Source organism: Bos javanicus, chromosome 2 (assembly GCF_032452875.1).
Source record: "Bos javanicus breed banteng chromosome 2, ARS-OSU_banteng_1.0, whole genome shotgun sequence".
In the NCBI taxonomy this organism is placed as follows: domain Eukaryota; kingdom Metazoa; phylum Chordata; class Mammalia; order Artiodactyla; family Bovidae; genus Bos; species Bos javanicus.
In genome coordinates, this window is record NC_083869.1 from 47,089,745 (window position 1) to 47,110,937 (window position 21,193).

Sequence of the window (21,193 nt, forward strand, 5' to 3'; positions counted from 1 at the left end):
AGCTTCACAAGTATATTCTACCAAACATTTAGAGAATAATCAATGTCTACCCATCTAAAACTATTCCAAAAAGTTGCAGAGGAATGAACACTTTTGAACTCATTCTATGAAGCCACCAACACCTTGATACCAAAACCACACCATGATACCACAGAAAAAGTACATTACAGGCCAATATCATGGATGAACATAGATGCAAAACTTCTCAACAGAATCCTGCCAAACTGAATCCAACAATACATTAAAAGGATCATCCATGATAATTAAGTGGGATTTATGCCAAGAATGCAAGGATTTTTCAGTATCTGTAAATCAATGTGATACACCACATTAACAAATAGAAGAATAAAAACCATATGATCATCTCAATAAGTGCAGAAAATGCTTCTGACAAAATTCAACATCCATTTATAATAATAAAAAAATTTCAGAAAATGGGCGTAGACGGAACCTACCTCAACATAATAAAGGCCATATATGACAAACCCACAGCTAACCTCATACTCAATGGTGAAAAACTGAAAGCATTCCTTGTAAGATCAGGAACACAAGAAGGCCCACTCACACCACTTTTATTCAACACAGTTTTAGAAAACAGCCACAGCAATCAGAGGGGAAAAAAAGATATAAAAGGAGTCTATTGAAAAGAAGTAAATCTGTTGCTTTTTGCGATGACATGATACTATACATAGAAAATCCTAAAGTCGAAAACAGAAAACTACTGGCACTCATGAGTGAATTCAGTAAACTTATAGGGTACAAAATTAATATACAGAAATCTGTTGCATTTCTATTTACTAACAATAAATAATAAAATATCAAAAAGAGAAATTAAGGAAGCAACCCCATTTACCAATGCAGCAAAAAGAATAAAATACCTAGGAATAAGCCTTCCTAAGGAGGCAAAAGACCTGTACTCTGAAAACTATAAGACATTGGTAAAAGAAAATTGAAGATCACAGAGATGGAAATATATACCATGTTCTTGGACTGGAAGACTCGATATTGCTAAATTGATAATACTACCTAAGGCAGTCTACACAGATTCAATCCCTATCAAATTACCAATGGCATTTTTCACAAAACTGGAACAAAGGAATTTTAAATTTGTATGGAAACACAAAAGACTCCAAATAGCCAAAGCAATCTTGAGAAAGAACAGAGCTGCAGGAATCATGCTCCCTGACTTCAGACTGCACTACATATATATAGTAATCAAAACAGTGTGGTGCTGACACAAAAAAATACAGGATAGAAAGCCCAGAGAGAAACCAGGCACTTAGGTCAATTAAAATATGACACGGGAGGCAAGGATACACAATGAAGAAAAAGTCTCTTCAACAGGTATTGGGAAAGCTGGACAACTGCACGTAAACCAATGAAATTAGAACACTCTCTCACAGCATACACAAAAATAAACTCAAAATGCTGTAGAGATCTAAATATAAGACATGACACCATAAAACTACTAGAAGAGAACATAACCAAAACGTTTTGACATGAAACATATCAATGTTTTCTTAGGTCAATCTCCTAAGTCAAAAAAGTAAAAGCGACCTAATTAAACTTAAAAGCTTTTGCACAGCAAAGAAAACCATCAACAAACACAAAGACAACCTACAGAATGGGAGAAAATATTTGAAAACTGATAAGGGATTAACATCCAAAATATACAAACAGTTCATACAACTCAATATCAAATAAATGAAAAATCTTTTCAAAAATAGAAAATCTCAATAGACATTTCTATAGAAGACTCAAAGAAAGGCCATCATTAAAAAGTCAACAAATAACAAATGCTAGAGATGGTGTGGAGAAAAGAGAGCCCTCCCTCTTATACTGTTTGTGGGAGTGTGAACTGGTGCAGCCACAACGGAGAACAGTATGGAGCTTCCTTAATCAACAGGGTTACCAAATGACCCAGCAATCCCAATCCTGGGAAATCTCTAGCTTGGAAAGAAACATGCACCTCAATGTACATAACATTATTTACAATAGCCAAGACATGGAAGCAGCCCATGTGCCCATCAACAGAGAACTGGCCTAAGAAGGTCTGGTACACACACACATACACAATAGATTATTACTCATCCATAAAACAAAAATGAAATATTGCCATTTGCAGCAACACAGATGGACCTAGAGAATATTATACTTAGTGAAGTCAGAGAAAGACAAATATTATATGATCATTTTTATGTGGAATCTAAAATATGAATCTATATAGAAAATAGACACAGACTTACATACACAGAAAAATTTATGGTTACCAAAGAAGAAAGGGAGGGAGAGAAGACGAAAATAGAAGTAGTGGGATTAACATATAAAACTACCATACATAAAATAGATACGCAACAAGGATTTACTGTATAGCACAGGGAACTATACTTGATATTTTGTAATAACATAAGTGTAAAATATTATTTATATATAAAGTAACATATATATAATTGAATCACTTTGCAGTACACCTGAAACTGATACCATATTATAAGTCAACTATATTTCAATAAAAATTTAAATTTAAAACATAATTAAAATACATTTATATTTTTAAAAAGAGTTAAAGATATGAGGAGGGGACAGTGGGGTCACCTAACCAGCATGGTCTATTGATTGATCAATCAGTAATTAATGCTTCTTATGAACTCAGAAAATATTTTGGTCTTCAGAGAGGAAGAATGCATTCCAAGGAGAAAGACTAAAAAATCCATTGCCTTCTGTCAACAATTAATAGAACAACTAGGCAGAATATCAGCAAGGATACAGAAAAATATGACAAAAATACCATCAATCAACAGAAAGTAATAGACATTTATACAACACTCCACCCCAAAACGGCAGAAACACATTCTTTCCAAATGCCCATGGAACTCTGTCCAAAAGAGGCATCATGGACCATGAAACACACCTCCACAAATTTATAAGAATCTGTATCAGTCAGAGCATATTTTCCAAGCACAGTGAAGCAAACCAGAAATCAGTAACAGAAGGTAACAGGTAAAACTCCAAACGACACTTCTAAATGTGTCAAAGTCTTAAAAGGAATTTTAAAGTTTGTTAAATTGAATGAAAATGAAAATACAATAGGTCAAAATAAGTTGGACACAGTTAAAGTAGTGCCGAGAGGGAAATGTATAGCACTAAATGAAAACATTAAAAAAGTGATGTCTCAAAGCAATACTCTAGCTCTCATACCAAGAATCTAGAAAAAGTAGAGCAATATAAACCCAAAGCAAGCAGACAGAAGGAAATAATAAAGATAAGAGCAGAAACCTTGCAGAGACCCTTGGGAGATCATGTGATCAGGATGCCAGGGTTTGGAGTGATGCAGGTGCCAACCAAGAAATACTAAATACATTGTCAGCAACCACCAGACACTGAGACAACGCAAGGAAGGATTCCCCTCCAGGTTTCCAAGGATCATGGCCCTGAAGACATCTTGATTTCAGACTCCTAGCCTCCAGACCTGTGAGAATAAATTTCTGTGGTTTTGAGCCATCCAGAAGGTGACACTTTGTTCCAGCAGCCTTAGAAAACTAACTCAGCTTCCAATTAGGGAGGGGGGAAAAAGAATAACAGAAAATTTGATTAATTCAACAGAATACAGGAGCTATTCCTAATAGAAAAAGAAGTTTTTACATAATGCAGAATAACATAGCAGAAATAAATTCAAATACACCAGTAATTCAAAAAGTACGAACATATGAAATTCATTTATTAGAATACAAAATGCTGAATGGGTTTACAAATCTGATTCATCTATGCAGTTTTCAAATGACATTTCTAGGACAGGACAAAATGATAGGAATGTAGAAAGAACACAGAAAATGAAAGATATAACAGACACCACCTAAAAAGAGAAGAAGCAAGTGTAGCAATATTAATATCAGAGATAAAAAGGAGCAATTCACGCATGCAATGCACCAGAGAGAAATAACTGCAATGTTCCTAAACAACAATCATCTCCAAAAATGTCAGGGGAAAGCTGACTATAAGGACAACTGGAAAAACCCAGAGTGGGAGATATTCTCTTCTAGAAGAAGTGATTGGAGAACAGATGGGAAAAACACCAGTAGGCCGACAGAAAATGTGAACAATTTAACGGGCAAGATTAAAAATACATTCAAAACCCTGCTCCCAACAAACAGAATTCACATTCCTTTTTCTTTTTTTAGCACAAAAGACAATTTGTAAAATTAGCCAGGTACTAGATTTCCAAGAAGGCAATGTCTCCCCACTCCAGTACTCTTGCCTGGAAAATCCCATGGACGGAGGAGCCTGGTAGGCTGTAAGTCCATGGGGTTGCTAAGAGTCAGACACAACTGAGCGACTTCGCTTTCACTTTTCCCTTTCATGCATTGGAGAAGGAAATGGCAACCCACTCCAGTGTTCTTGCCTGGAGAATCCCAGGGACGGGGGAGCCTGGTGGGCTGCTGTCTATGGGGTCACACAGAGTCGGACACGACTGAAGCAACTTAGCAGCAGCAGCAGCAGATTTCCAAGAAGTCCCCACATATTTCAAAGAACCATGGTCACACAGACAATCCTTTCTTGACCAAAATACAATACTGTTCATCTCTGAATTCAACTTTGTTCTAAGAGAAATAAAAATTAAACTACAATAAACAGCATTTCTTGCCTATACTGCAAACACAAGTGAAGCCTAACACAAGGTGTTGTTTAGGATGTAAGGAAACACGGACTCCTGGCCAAGGTGGGAGTCTTAATTGTCGTAATTTGGCAATATCAAAAGTTAAAATACACATTTCCTCCTTGCCCACCAATCCATTCCTGGAATTTTTTATATAGATACACTTACACATGTGCAAAGAGAAGAGTGTACAAGGACTTTCATTACAGTATTGATTGTTATAGCAAAAGATACAAAAACTTTAACGTCCATCAATGTGGGAAGGATTAAACTGTGGTCTTCTCAGGTTACTGAACAGTAACAAGAATGAGACAGTGCCATGTTTATGATATTGAAGAGCTCTAAAATGCTTAAGGTGTGGAACAATGTATATAGTCATGTTCATTTATTTTTTATAAAGAAAAGGGTCTTTATTTTCATTATAGAAAAATACCATGCTAACAGAATCTGCTAGCAGTGGTTGCTTCTGTAAGCACCAGGAGACAGGGAAGACTTATTTTGACTAAAAGAAATGATCTGCATTTTACCATGTTCTATGAATTACTATTCAAATAATAAACAGGCAAAAAGCCTCTAGTCACTTTATTCGTTCATTTAAAATACAGCATCTAAATAACATGAAGTCTCTAGTGAGAAGCCTAATAAACTGCAGATATTCCAAATCCTTTTGCACATTCCCTTTAAATTCCTTTAATGATGAACTATTAGGTCTAACATGTCTGTGCAGTTAAACCAGCAAACACGTTCAACAAGGTTTGCGAAAGGTTCATTACGTGACTGGTACACGTGAAAGTGCTCAAAAACTACAGGCCAAAAGCAGCGCAAACAAATGAAACACTACTTCCTTTCATGGCAAACCAGCTTAATAAATCCTGGCTACCTTCTGATCTCTCTTCCCTCCCTACTCCCAGAGGACACACCAGGGAAATTCCAGCCCTTCCTCAAGGCAGGTGCTATTCTTGGTTCCCGGGCTGGTCCCACCCATACCCCTCCAACTCCCACCAACTCCAGCAGCACATCCCCGGTCACATGACTTACTCCATGGATTTGCTGAGATCCCCTTACCCTTATACTTTCCCCATCCTCAGCACTACCTAACATGCATATTTGTTTACTTCCCATGCGAGAAGGTGAGCCCTTTCTAGCATTGAGGGCAAGGTTTCCTGCTATTCACCAGTCCCTAAAAGTATACAGTAGGCACTAAATAAATGTATGTGACATAAATTAAATTTGCAGGAAATCTATAGCATAGTTTTCTTCATCTTCTGGCCAAACCCCATCTATTGTAAGTTTATTTTTTAAGACTGCAGCTTTTTCTAGTCTTTTAACCTAGACAGTGTTCAAAGGGAGGGCAAATGGAGAGAAGTTCTCTCTGGACAAAGAACAGACTCACAAAGGGAAAAAGAACTTGTAACCTTGGTGATGGATTTTGTTTAAATTCACCAAGCTAATATGTTACAGGTTCAGAATCATTTATTCTCCTGGCCATCCAATTGTAAAAGTTAGGGGAAATCTTTTCAAACAGTATGAGGAATAAAACCCCAATGCTACAGAAGTATTCTAAAAGCAAGGATAACTTCGATGAAGTTATTTCATCTGGGAGGGACTTCAGCACTCGTGGAGAAGCAGGTGTATGAGATCTAACCAAGTCCCTGAGGATCAAGCATCCAGCTGCCTGTCCCCTGGCAGGACACCCTGGACTCCCATCAAATTCAGCTCTCTAGTGGATTCCTCACACTTACGTTCCCCCAGCTTAATTCACCAGGGAAATGGTGCTAACCTGTGTCAGAGAATCATGGGGACAGAAAGTAGTCTCTCCACTTTGCCATTTCCAGACTGTTCTGTTTTGAAGGCATCGCCCCCTTTTTGCTTAAGGGAGCCCCACATCCTGAGTGATAGTGAAGGACAGGGAAGCCTGGCGTGCTGCAGTCCACAGGCTCTCAAAGAGTCAGACACAACTTAGCGACTAAACAACAACCACATCCTGGGAAGTACTGTCACAAGCTCACCCATGGCTCTACTCTTCCAGCGCTGACCCACAGAGAGAAGATGGTGTCAGCTATGTGGCACCAGACAAATGCTCCATTGTTCCCAGCCCTTCCCACTGCATCCTTGTACCCCACAAAATATAGAATGACCTGTTCAAATCCTGCCACATCCCCTGGTTCTCTGAGGGCAGGTTATATATACATTTATGAATTAGTGCACAGCCCAGTATCAGCCCAACAGTTTCTGGAATCCAATTCCAATCAAGAAAATAACTGTCTTCTCTAAAAAGTAGTACACATACATATATACACACATTATCATCATTGTTTAGTTGCTAAGTCATGTCTACATCTTTTGCAACCCCACAGACTGTAGCCTGCCAGGCTCCTCTGTCCATGAGGTTTCCCAGGCAAGAATACTGGAGTGAGTTTCATGCCCTTCTCCAGAGGATCTTCCAGACCCATTGATCGAACCTGCATCTCCTGCATTGGCAGGCGGATTCTTTATCACTGTGCCACCAGGGAAGACCATATACACATATGTGTAAACATATTAAAAAAAGGCGGGAGCCTAGTCCACTCCCCACCCATGGGCTTTTCCAATCTTTAGCCAGCAAGTTCTTCTTACAGTCTAATCTAATTACTCCTTGAATCAACATAAGACTTATTTCTCCCATTATCACTGGAAAAGAAGAGTTCATAAATATTGCCCACCTTATATATCTTCCAACACTTAAGGGCCCCTCTCTGCCTTCTCTTCTCTGAAACAAATGAACCCTTCTGTAAGTCCATGGCAATCAGCCAATTTATTTCATGGTCCCCTCAATTGTGAAAACCTGCAAGCTTGAATCAGACATAAAGACAGCTATATGGCCACAGTACCGCTCCTTCAATATTTAAATATGTGCGATTATTATACCTCTTGCCTTGTTATATTTTAACCAGAGCCGGGGATGAGAAAACAAGTGCTTTTTTGAGCATCTGTCACTGCTGACCCTGGGTTACCTCTGCAGTGCATGCTTATAGCACTTACCAAGATTATTAAGTGCTCTGGTGACATTATTACAAGAGGGGGCAGGACCAGTGTCAGCCTAATGAGGCGGCGGATGATATCTGATGGTCTCCATCTGAAAATCAGCAGAGGCCAGCCTGTGCACTAATCAAGTCACCGAAGGCCCTTCACCCGGGACAAGAGCAGCCTTTGTCTCCACCTGAGAGCAAAATGAGCCACCTCCTTTCTAGTGCTAATAAGTTTAATGGAGACGGTTATGTTCCATGGGAAAAGCTGGGCTCTCCTCTTCCAGGGCAAGCATCCAAAACAAGGGGCTCGAGAAGCCAAGAAACTATTCCTTCATGAGCCGCAACCTGAACCCACAGGCACTTTCACGGTACTTGACATGGAATAGGAGCTCCCTGCATGTTTCTACTGAAGCCATAATGAAATAGTTATTAGAATTTACCCATGGTTCTGAACTTCCTGGTAGCCTAAGCAAAGACAGGAAAAAGGAGGACTTCCCTGGTGGTCCAAGGGTTAAGAATTTGCCTGCCAATACAAGGGGGCACAGATTCGATCCCTGGTCCGGGAAGATCCCTCATGTCACAGGCCAACTAAGCCTGTGTGCCATTACTACTGAAGCCTACACACTCCCGGGCCCACAAGCTGCAACTACCAAAACTCCCACTCCTAGAGCCGGTGATCTGTAGAGAAGCCACTGCAAGGAGACCTCCATGTACTGCGACTAGAGAGCAGCCCCGCTCGCCACAACTAGAGAAAAGTCCAAGCGTAGCAACAAAGACCCAGTGTAGCCAAAATTAAATAAATAAGAATTTAAAATAAAAAATAAAATACCCAGTAAAAAGAAAAAGAGGAGAAGGGGGGTAGGGGTGACAACCCTCCGTGCAGTCAAAAATCTGCATGTAACTTAGAGTTGGTCTTCTGTGTCTGCGATTCCACAGCCATATTCAACCAACTGTGGACTCAACCAACAAGAGATCATGTAGTATTGTGTTACTTACTATTGAAAAAAACTCCCCTACAAGTGGAGCCATGCACCTCAAACCTAGCTTGTTCAAGGGTCAACTCTATACTTGTTTACAAAGTTTTCTTGTGTGAATAAGACAGAATATTAACGCTGTCAGAAGATCCAGACTGTGAGCATTGTTTTGGAGAATGTTGAGCACATGCTTCTGAGTTCTTTAAAGTCCTCTGCTTTCAAACCCATGCAAAGTAGAGGCCAGCAAGAAGCCAGGGCCCTCTCTGTTCCTTGCTGGATGGAGATGAGACCTGGGACCCTTTGCTGTGGTGCTTGCACCTGCACAAACATGTCCTCCAGCAGCAAAATACAGAGAAACTAAAGATAACTGTGTGCATGGGTAGTTGGGGCGAACTGTGGACAACAAGATACAAAACTGCCCCTTCTGAGGAGCCAGGAGCAAAAGCAGAGTACTGGCACACGTCCCCTGCACACACCACCACCAAAGGGGCGGGCAGACCACCTATGCCAACCCCCTGACCCAACCCCTGGGCACACTCCCCACCTCACCCCTTGGAAGGAATCAGCTCACCCCTCTGGGGGAGTGAGCAGGCAAGGGAACCTGTTGATTGTTCTCCTTCCCCTCTGCTGCAGCAGGGGCCCCATAAGCCCGAGCCTGAATTTCCTGCCTGGCTTCTGGTCAATTGCTATTGATCGAGGAAGCCAAGAATCCTGGTTGGTAACAGAAAGATCTGTTGGTTGCACAAATACGTGTAAGAACATATTTGTACCCCACCCACACCGGCTTATGGGGCAACAATCAAGGTCAGACAGCAGCTTTTCTGTGCATCTTTAACAGCCAGCAGGAACATACTATGGGCTCTCAGGCATTTGCATTGCTGGCTGGGCCAGAACAAGAGACCCCAAGTTCCCAATGACAGATGACGCCCACAGCGGTCAATCTGGTTTAGAAATGTATCCATGGTTTCTTACCAAGTGGTCCAATTGCACTTGCTAATGAGATACAACCAATTCTAGACTTATTTTTTTCTATTTAGGCACATAGTTACCAATGACAAGACAGAGTCCATATATTTGAACAGGAATGCAGAGAGCAGGAAAAAGAACATAATTTGGGTTTAAAAAAATAATTTCATTGAGTAGCATCATCATACATACTCTCTCAACACAGAAGGAAAGAAGTCACACTGTATTGTCCCAGCTTCTAAGAAAGATAAATAGAAACTGTGAGAAAGCAGTAAGCCTACCAAACTTCGAAATTAATGAGCGTTTAAGAGGGAAAAGCCTGAAAACTCCTCCTGTCAGCCAGGTTGAGGTGAAACAAATAATAATCTCACATGCTGTTAGAGATAATATCATTGATACATTGTGTCGAATTGCCCTCATATCAAAATCCAAACTATCTATTCCTTTCATCCAGCAGTTCCATTCCCAAGACTCTATTACAATGAAAAAATATAATATTTCTCTATTTCCTTATAAAGTGCAGAGAAGTACGTATAAGAATGTATCTGTAGCCTGTATAAGTATCGTTTATAAAAAGAAAAACAGAAACAGGTGAATTTCTATTAATAGAAATACAGCATGGTTAGTTCAAAGAACCATGACTCTTTCATTCTTGGCATGCACAAATACTTACTGAGCATCTGCTATACTGATGGGGTTCTAGGCAGTTTGTTACCTCACAAAAAATATACCAAAAAATCTCTGGTCTTGTTGAGATTATATTCTAGACATAATGGTTTCAAATACATTCTACGCATTCTTGAAGTATAGACACGCATATATCTGTATGACATTTCTGTAATAGATGTCATGCCAGACGCACTCTTGAATGAAACCTTTGTAAAGCTCTGAAGCCCCTGTAAGTCCCTTCCCTGCAAATAGGAAGCCACTGGAGCAGGTTTAAAATAAAAAATTAACACCAGCTTGAACTTTAGAACACACTTAACTGGCTTTCAGTCCTGGCTTTGATGTATACACTAACTGTACAATCTCAATTTATTTAACGTCTACATTCCAGACTCACAGAATTACCACAAGAGTTTAGACAGAAAGAAAAAAAAACTGTCTAAAAACTCTTTAGAGCTGCCTGGAAAAAAAGTAGATACTCAATAAATTTCTTTTTCCTGTCCTTTCTTTTCAAACTGTCTCGAGATTCAAAACCCTTAACCACTCAGTGTCTTTCTCCACTAATTTATTATCCAACTTAAAAGAAAATACATTCTTTAAAAACATTCAAATAATATTTATGTTGCTGAATCAAAGAATTTTTAATTTCCTTGCTCTTTTTCCTGTCTCAGTCCATACATCACAGGAGAAAAAAAAAAAAAAAACTTCTTTCCTTCAGTAGCTATATCTTTGTACTTCTTAGCACTATTCCTTCTTCATAAAGGAAGCTGGTTTAAAAATATTTTTTAATTAAGCAGATATCTATTAACTTATTCTCACCTGTATTCTGATAGCCACTTGTGTTTCCAAAAAATAATCCTTTTCTCACAAAGCCTACATGTCAGCAAGGGCAAAAAAAAAATTTTTTTTTTTTTTTTTTTTTACAGAATTTGAAAAACGCACGGGCATGCTGAAGTCCTAAACTGACCGCAGCACCCTCACCATTTGCTTTCTATTGGATGTTTTCCCTTAATTCACACACTCCATTTAATACCTGAGACTGTGAGCACAATAGAATCTTTCAATAGAGTATCTATTACACAGTTCCAATCATGAAAATAAAGTCCAGTGGCATAAAATAAGTTGTCTCGTGGAGCTCCTGCCGTCTGGGAAAGTGATGCTCTAGCAGGTAATCTGCTAGAAGGCTAATGAAGACTCGGGTTCTCCAGGTGCTGGAGCTGGCGTCCAGTTGCCAGGCTCTACCAAAGTAATTTTTTCGTATAGTCCAGGGCACAAGTAGCTGATTAAATACCAAAAACACTTCTCGAAACTTACTATCTTATCTTTATATCATGTTTCATCAGATACTTTCGGGAACTTAGCACCAAGAAAAAAAAAATACTGTAAAAATAATTCTCTGTTTTATATGCCTATGAGAACTGTGTAGTCAATATACTTTTCTTTTTGCTTTGCTTACTGAGAAGTTCAAACCAGATATAAATCTTAGTAACTCATTTATTCATTCATCTATTCAATAAACATACATGGAGCCCCTATTACATGTCAAGGACCATGCAAAGTCCTGATGATTCAGAGCTCAAGGGTACAGTCAGCTTTTCAGAAAGCCATGGGCAGATACTGAATTAAGAAGGGACCATTTCTGTGACTGAGATATACATAGGATAATCTGAGAGCTCATAGAAATAGCATTTCATCCAGCCTGGGGAAATAGAGGGGTGAGCAGGGAGAATCAAGGAAGGTGCCCCCCCAAAACATTCAATAAGATATCATCTCTGCTGCTGCTGCTGCTAAGTCGCTTCAGTCATGTCCGACTCTGTGCGATCCCATAGATGGCAGCCCACCAGGCTCCCCAGTCCCTGGGATTCTCCAGGCAAGAACACTGGAGTGGGTTGCCATTTCATTCCCCAATGCATGCAAGTGAAAAGTGAAAGTGAAGTCACTCAGTCGTGTCTGACTCTTAGCGACCCCATGGACTGCAGCCCACCAGGCTCCTCTGTCCATGGGATTTTCCAGGCAAGAGTACTGGAGTGGGGTGCCATTGCCTTCTCCGGATATCATCTCTGGTTCTTGGTAAATTATCTCCCATTTGATTTCTGATGTTTCTAATTTTTTCTTTAAAAATAATTTTAAACCTTCATAGAAAGAGACTGGAAAAAAATACATACTTAATCATACATATGCATATTTATACACACAAATAAAAGTCACTAAACAATACCCTTTTAACCTAAAGGAACCCTCAAATTTTATAAAAACACAGCTTTGTTGCTGTTGTTCAGTCACTAAGTCATGTCCAACTCTTCCCGACCACATGGACAGCAGCCCCCCAGGCTTCCCTGTCCTTCAGTCTCCTGGAGTTTGCTCAAACTCATGTCCATTGAGTCAGTGATGCCATCCAATCTGTCTCCCCCTTCTCCTCCTGTCTTCAATCTTTCCATAAAAGTCACTAAACAATATCCTTTTAACCTAAAGGAACTCTCAAAAGTTATAAAATCATAGCTTACAATAGGATATTACCAAGGTCTCTAGGAAAACCAGACCTAATTAGGAGTAATCTGCTTTGAAGAGTTCATTCTTGCCATGAATATTTTCCATGATTCCAAAGTAACTTTGTTTAAAAATATGAAGATATCTTCTTACTAAGCACATTCTCAGCCTTGCCTCTTCACTACTGTTCAGCACACCAACCCCAGAGGTGTTGATCCAGTAGCTCTGGGCTGGTAGATGGTGACGGACAACACAGATGGACTCTATACTTTCTAGGTGGATTCTGGCTTACTTCCAGATTTGGCTAATGCAAAACCAGTGCATTCCTTTGCCTCCTCCTCCACCAACCTTCCCCTCTGCCACGTCATTCACTGTGAGAGAATGGGGTGCCTGGCATCATTTCAAGTTCTACCATTGATTCAAATCTATCCCTAAGCAAACTGCTTTTATTTCAGAGGAACACTTTCTAGTGATTAGAACTGCAGGGGAAGTAAAACAATTTTACATTTATGTAGCATTCCCATCCCCAAAGGAATAGTTTCTATGCCTACAAATACCTCAGAAGCAATAAAGGGTTTGGTGGGTTGGAGTCTTTTTTGTGACTTTGTAAAAAAGTCAGAATACCATGTAATAGATAATACTTAACAACAACAAATACCATAACAAATATTTCATACACATGACTCCCATTTAACAGCAACCACCTCATAAACCTGTGGTAAAAATGACAATATCTAGCTTATAAATCCAAAGCAGCAAGGGAAGGAAGTTTGCTTTCTTCTTTCTTTTCTCTCTTTTCCTCTCCCTACTTTTGCATACCACTTATCACCAGAAACACACTTGTTTGTTTCCCCTCTTTCTTTAATACAATATATGCCCTAGAAAAGTTCACTACTATATCTCCAACTCCTGACACCAAGAAGTCACATCAGTAAATATTTGTTGAATACATAAATGATGTTTTTCAAAATCTGTTTAGCTCATTCACATTCCATCCTTGCAGCTCAATACTAAAAACTAAGGCACAGTGAAGGTAGAAAGGATACTTCCCAACCTCCTCTTCTCCTTTACTCTAGCAAAGAACAACATCCTACAAAAAGCCAAAGCTATTTTAAAAAATGCTCCAAGAAGTTCTGTTACGCCTGCGGCAGCCCACCTAAAACCTTACTGTATAGATCAACCGTTGATTGTATTTTGACTTAGCAGTTTTGACACCTTTGAAACCTGCCCACTCTTCATGGTTCCCAAAAATGTTCTGAGTGTTTCTCAAAGGGAACAGAAATCAAAGAGAATGTCTGGTTATGTTTTTGAATGGAACATGGTTATACTGACTCCCTTTCCAATATCTTAAGCCAAAATAAGTTGGGAGAGTGTAAGACCACTGATTAACAATGATACTAAACACACACACACACACACACACACACACACACACACACACACACAGTGATACTATACAGCATTCATGAACCTCATTAAATGGACCACACAGCCCCAGAGTACCATGGGTACAAAGGCTACTTTGAACTTCAGAATCTCTGCAGCCAAAACATTCACCTTCCCAAATATGAGTCTGTACAGCCCTTACTGAGTTTAGTTAAAGAGGAAGTAACCCAGATATGCACAGAAATCGGTGGCTGCGGGTCACTTAAATCACAGGAGATCTAGGAACCGACAAAAAGAGAATCATAAAATACCACTAAATAAGCAGTAAACTGTCTAACCCAGAGTTGCTCTTGGTTCTGTCACTACAAGGGAACAGACCACAGTAAAAAAAAAAAAAAAGAAAGAAAGAAAGAAATTTAAGAATAAATAAATAAATAAAAGCATCAGTCCACAGAAGCCAAGGGGCTTCAAGCAGGCCATAATTCTAAACCTCCGTACTCTGGCTTGACGTTTGCTACCAAAGTGCTCTACTAAACTGCCTGCCAAGGAGCAATGAAGCAGAGCCCTAGCAATTCTTTCAACAAGCTACCGAGAGTGGAAGGCTAATTTAATGGGGCAGGGCCAAGCGCATTTAACAAACTGCACATCTGTAAGATGGAAATAAGCTGTCTTCATCTTCAGCAGTAACTCTCCTTGCTAAGGAGCTCCAAAATAGTGTTGAAGCCTTTCTCCCTCTCGGTGTGTAGCTGCCAATGAATTTGTTTCCATCTGCAGAAAAGAGGCTGGCAAAACATGAAGCTTTATCTAGCACCACTGGAGCCACCAGAGCCATGAATGGAAAAACTCGAGCAGCATCTGATTCCTTTCCTGGAGAAAAGACACAAGGAATTATATCTACTTGGCCTTAGCCTACACACTTTTTCCAAGTTTCTTTCCCCTTACCCCAAAGGAAATCAAATCATGTCACACGGAAGGTGAGTCCATTTCCACATCAACCTTTTGAGTGTAAGTGTGTACCAGGAAGCCTGGACTCCACCTAGAATGTTGCTTTTATTTGCTGCACTCTGGGTGTCTCGCTAAGCCTGAAAAAGGCAGCCTACTAGTCTGACTAGTAAAGTTTTGGGGGATGAGTAAGAGCAAAAAACACAAAGAGTGGCCAAAAAGGATTGATGATGAAAATAATTCCTTCCAAGAGAAAAGTATCTCAGAAAAATCCACAGAATTAGAGATTCCTAGAGTGACAACACTCCTGGGTATCATTTTAGCCTCTTCTTTGTGATTTGAAGATGAGGAAACCGAGACCAAGAGAGGAAGTGACATGCCCCAAATTACACAGTATGTGGCCGCAAAGCGGTGTATCACAGGTCCTTTCCATACGGTTAGGCTGCCTCTTCTAGAAACGGAATGGTGAGCCATCAGCTATGCTGCAGAAAACCAAATAAAACAGGGCAGACAAGAGTTTGAGTTATCATATCCAAAGAAGAGCCATGTCTGAAATGCAGGTCATCGGGGGGTCTCACTCGGTCTTCCTCTAGACAATTTCCTGTGAGACTATTCAAGTCACTTAAGAGACAGACTTAACACTCAGCAGTCTCGAGCTCTCTATTGCCTTCATCGCTGACAGCTCTCCCATCCTTCGGTCATCAAACTTACGGAGAAGTGTCACTGACCAGACACATGGCCCACACCCACATTTTCTTTGGGGACCTGCAGACAGGTAACAGGTACATTCAACTTATAAACTATTGCAGGATACTGACAGCCCTCAAATGATTAGCAGCCTACATCACCTTCCCACTATGCTATCTTCCTTCTTTATCTCCTTCCTTCTTTATCTCATACTTTGTCAATCTGTCTTTTTTTCCCCTCCCTCTTTCTCATCTTTTCTCAGTCCTGGCAGCACAACTAAGAGAGTTGTTTAGACCTGTTGATAACTGATGGGAAATAAAATAAGAAATTGCTGCTTGCCACAATGAAGTTAGAACACTCCCTCACACCATACACAAAAATAAATTCAGAATGGCTTGAAGACTTAAATATAGGATATGATACCATAAAACTCCTAGAGGAAAACACAGGCAAAATATTCTCTGACATAAATCATAGAAAGGTTTTCTTAGTTCAGTCTCCCAAGGCAATAGAAATGAAAGCAAAAATAAATGAGACCTAATCAGACTTATAAGCTTTTGCATAGCAAAGAAAACCATTAACAAAAGACAACCTAAGGACTGGGAAAAAATATGTGCAAAAGAGGCAACTGACAAAGGCTTAATTTCCAAAATATATGAACAGCTCATACAGCTCAATAACAAAAACAAACAACCCAATCAAAGAATGGGCAGAAGACTTAAATATGGACTTTCTCCAAAGAAGACATACAGATGGCCAACACAAGAAATGATGTTCAACTTTGCTACTTATTAAAGAAATGCAAATCAAAACCACAATGAAGGATCACCTCACACCAGTCAGAATGGCCATCATCAAAAAGTCTACAAATAATAAATGTGGAGAGGGAATGGGAAAAAAAAAAGAACCCTCTTACATCGTTCATGGCAATGTAAATTGGTGCAACCACTATGGAGAACAGTACGGAGGTTCTTCATGAAACTAAACACAGAGTTGCCATATGAGCCAATAATCCCAGTCCTGGACTATATCCAGAGAAAATGCAAATTCAAAGAGTTACATGCACCCTAATGTCCATAGAAGTACTATTTACAATAGCCCATACATGGAAGCAATATAAATGTCCATCAATAGATGAATGGATCAAGAATGTGTGTGTGTACACACACACATATACACACGATGGAATATTACCCAGCCCTAAAGAAGAATGAAATAATGCCATTTGCAGCAAGGGAGGGACCTAGAGATTATCATGCTAAATGAATTAAGTCACAAAGAGAAAGACAAATATCATATGATATCACTTATATGTGGAATCTCAAATACGACACAAACGAACTTATTTACAAAACAGACACGGACTCACACAGAAAACAAACTATGGTTACCAAAGGGAAAGGGGGCGGGGGGATAAATTTGGAGTTTGGGATCAGCAGACACAGACTACTATACATAAAAATAGATAAACAACAAGGTCCTACTGTATAGCACTGGGAAGTACATTCAATACCTTATAATAGATCATAATGGAAAAGAATATGAAAAAGCATACACACACACACATATCTCTGTATGTATATATAGGTGCATGTGTATATACACACACACAAAACTGAATTACTTTGCTGTACACCGGAAACTAACAGCATTTTAAATCAACTTTATTTGAATTTTAAAAAAAGAAATCGCTGCTTATCTTCAATGAACAGAAGTACAAGATTAGGACTGAGAGCTGTTTGAAGTACATTCCTGTTAAAAACATTCAGGAAGCTACAACATAAAAGTACTTGAGATGAAATGAATTCAGGATCACAAATTAAGATCAACAACCACCTCTACATTGAAACATTACAAGACACAGCTCAGTATCAAAAGTTCTTTCATAAAAAGTCGATATGATTACAAGAAGATACAGAAATCACAGTATTTAACAGATGTGCACGCAGCATAATCCCCAAGATTAATGAAACTCTGGATCACCACTGTTTAATATAGTTTTCGCTAAGCACGAGTAGCTCATATGGTAAGGATTTGTAGTTCAATCAAAATATCTTCTCTGCATCCACTTGTGAACATAATACTCACAACATCCATGTGATTAACAAAAGCAGCCTAGTCCAGGAGGGTTGCCAAAGGCAGGCAGCAGTGTGGCATATCTAAACAAATGAACATGGAAAGGTATCATTATGACTGATGTTGTAGACAATTGGGATAAAAGGCTTTTATAGTAAGTAAGAGGCTTTGGCAGGGGACAAGTCTTAAAGAGGTCCTTAGGCTCAGTAACCTTTCCCAGCCACAAACCAGATACAAGAAAGATCCAGACTTCCGACAGTGTCCTCCTGTCCCCAGGCAGAAATATCCAAAGAATGTAGACAGAGTGGATGCAAATTTTCAGCAGTGGCGGGAACAGGAGAGAGCACAGGCAATGCTCCTCTTTCCAATCCCAGAGAATCACTTAATTCAGCCTGCTATAACCAGGTGGCTCAGTGGGTAAAAATTCACCTGCCAATGCAGGAGACACAGGAGATGTGGGTTCGATCACTGGGTGGGAAAGATCCCCTGGAGGAGGGCATGGAAACCCATTCCAATATTCTTTCTTGGAGACTCCCATGGACAGAGAAGCCTGGTGGGCTGCAGTAGTTCATCAGGTCACAAAGAATTGGACACAACTGAGCACATATGCACACATAACTTAGTGGGACCGGGCCACCCTCTCTTTTTCATAAGTGGAAACCTTTGGTTTTTGAGCAAGCACCTTGAACTTTACCTCCAGGTATAAAAAAGAACTTGCCAGGTACCTAAGATGGATGACTAACTTTCATCCCTCCTTGATTAATCACTCCATGGATGTCTGCCTAAATAAAGACTCATTATCGAATGGCTACAAGACAGAAGCCAAAACACGCTGATGTCCAAATTAAAACAGTTGGCTCTTCCTCTTTCTCCTCCCCTTAAAAGCGTATTTAAAGGTTTTTTCCCCCCTAGAACAATACAATGCAATACATCAGGAAATCTGCCATTTTAGAAGAAGGGGCTGGAGGACAGGTCAGCGGAGAGATACAAACGAAGTCTTCAGCGGGAGACTTAATAGATGGAGCGGGGCCTGGCTATGTCTTAGAGAAACCCAAAGCACAGAAATATAAGGCTTGTCCTAAAATGTGGAGGGAGAAGAGCAGCTGTTCAGGGTCCTGGTCCAATAGGCCTTTCAAAGGAATACAGAGAAGGGGTGCATTCCTTATATTTGAGCATAAGGCCTAAAGCACCCAGGCTCCTGGATCAAACGTGAGGGCCTCTGATGGAGCGGAAGCAGGAGTCCAGGGAGGAAAAAACAAACAGAACAAAGAGCCACTTTGTTCACAATAGGAAAATCCATGTCAAGAAGGACTGCCATTGTTGTTCAGTCACTTAGTCAAGTCTGACTCTTTGTGATCCCAGGGACTGTAGCCCACCAGGCTTCCCTGTCCTTCACCATCTCCTGGAGTTTGTTCAAACTCATGTCCATTGAACCGGTGATGCCACCCAACCATCTCATCATCTGCTGCCCCCTTCTCATCCTGCTCTCAATCTTTCCCAGCATCAGGGTCTTTTCCAATGAGTCGGCTCTTGATATCAGGTGACCAAAATATTGGAGCTTCAGCAGCAATCCTTCCAGTGAATATTCAGGGTTGATTTCTTTTAGGACTGACTGGTTTTATCTCTTTTCTATCCAAGGGATTCTCAAGAGTCTTCTCCAGCACCAGAGGTTTGAAAAGTGAAAGTGAAAGTTGCTCAGTTGTGTCCAACTCTTTGCGAGCCCATGGACTATACAGTCCATGGAATTCTCCAGGTCAGAATACTGGAGTGGGTAGCCTTTTCTCTTTTCTAGGGGATCTTCCCAACCCAGGGATCAAACCCAAGTCTCCCGCATTACAGGTGGATTCTTTACCAGCTGAGCCACAAGGGAAGCTCACCAGAGGTTTGAAAGCATCAATTCTTTGGCACTCAGCCTTCTTCATGATTCAACTATCACATCTGTACATAACTTCTGGAAAAAACATAGCTTTGACTACAAGGACCTTAGTTGGCAAAGTGATATCTGGGACCATGGCAAAAATATGAGACAAAAAAATGAGACAATGTTTTTTGTGGTCAGCATGTTAGCCCTCTGAGTCAGGTACCTGTCTGAATGTCTCTTTCTTTGTACTTCCCAGATACTCTAGCCCTGCTGGTAGGTCCTGAGCCAATCCATTCAACAGCCAAGATTTATGGAGCTCCTGGCTTGCACCAGGAATTGAGTTAGAAATGAAGTATGCAGAGAAGCATTCTACGGGTTCTCTGCTCCGAAGATACAAAGAGCAGAAAGAAACGAAAGCTGGATGGAATCTACCAGCTTTATCTATTTCATCATGAGCACTAACAGTTGCAGAAGCTGTCAACATCACAGAAAAAGCCTTATGATTCTATAAAGCACTTCATACTCCCCATTCCTCCTTCAAAAAGTAACTTCCCCCACCAAGTAGATATAAAGGTTCTCACACAATGGAGCTGCATTCCCTTGACTGGAAGATTGTGTCCAGTTAAAAACTAAGAGGAGGAAACTCCTGGAACTTATTAGTGATTTATATCTCTGTATGAAGGAGTTAACTACCTGAACTGCTCCCTTTGGGATGGATGCAGAGTCTGAGGGTTGGTTCCCTAAAAGATGTACAGAGTATATGTACATGCAGAGGTCAGCCCAGGCCTGCCACCTGTCCTAATTCTTTCAGGCCACACTCCCAAAAAACATCCTGTTTGCTATTTTTTATATATTCTTAAGTTCAGAAAATTATTCTTGCTCTGAAGTAATTTCACATGCTGTAACTCTTAGATTTTTCTTTTTTTGTTAGTGTCTTAGAAGTCTTGCGCTTAGTAACTCAGTGATGTCTGACTCTTTGCGACACTATGGACTGTAGCCTGCCAGGTTCCTCTGTCCAAGGGGACTTCCCAGGCAAGAATACTGAGGTGGGTTGCTATGCCCTCCTCCAGGGGATCTTCCCAACCCAGGGATCAAACCCAGGTCTCCCACATTGCAGGCAGATTCTTTACCATCTGGGCCACCAGGGAAGTCCCTTAGAAGTCTAGAAGAGATCAATTTAAAGAACCTTCCTAAACATATGGATTTTGGTTATTCTTGTCTTGCATGTCCCCAGTATATAACTAGCAGAGGCTTCCATGTATTTGAAGGGTATCCCGTATATGCTGAAAGCATGCAGTAGACCTCAAAACTCCATACAACCCTTTGCTATTCAAAGGCAAAGTTTTCTCCCCTGTGACGTTCTCCCTGTGAATTCTCCCTTCCTCTCCTTTGTGAAGTTCAGGCAGGTGGCCTATATAATTTTCACCAGATTTTCTTCTGGAGTATAATCAAGGGCATTAGAAAACTAGGCAACATTAAAAGTCAA

The 21,193-nt window shown here is 40.2% G+C and overlaps 1 protein-coding gene across 2 annotated transcripts in view; it reads right to left on the bottom strand.

The window, feature by feature from the left end:
- The window catches only part of LYPD6B (LY6/PLAUR domain containing 6B), a 238,239-nt gene that overhangs the window by 100,360 nt on the left and 116,686 nt on the right, over positions 1 to 21,193 (bottom strand). The window contains exon 1 of one of the 2 annotated variants that reach the window (XM_061438383.1): positions 17,859 to 18,008. The exons of the other annotated variant lie outside the window; for it this stretch is intronic. The gene's annotated coding sequence lies outside the window, so the exon portion shown is untranslated. Of the gene's footprint in view, positions 1 to 17,858; positions 18,009 to 21,193 lie in introns of those variants that run through there. 2 annotated transcript variants of the gene reach the window in all.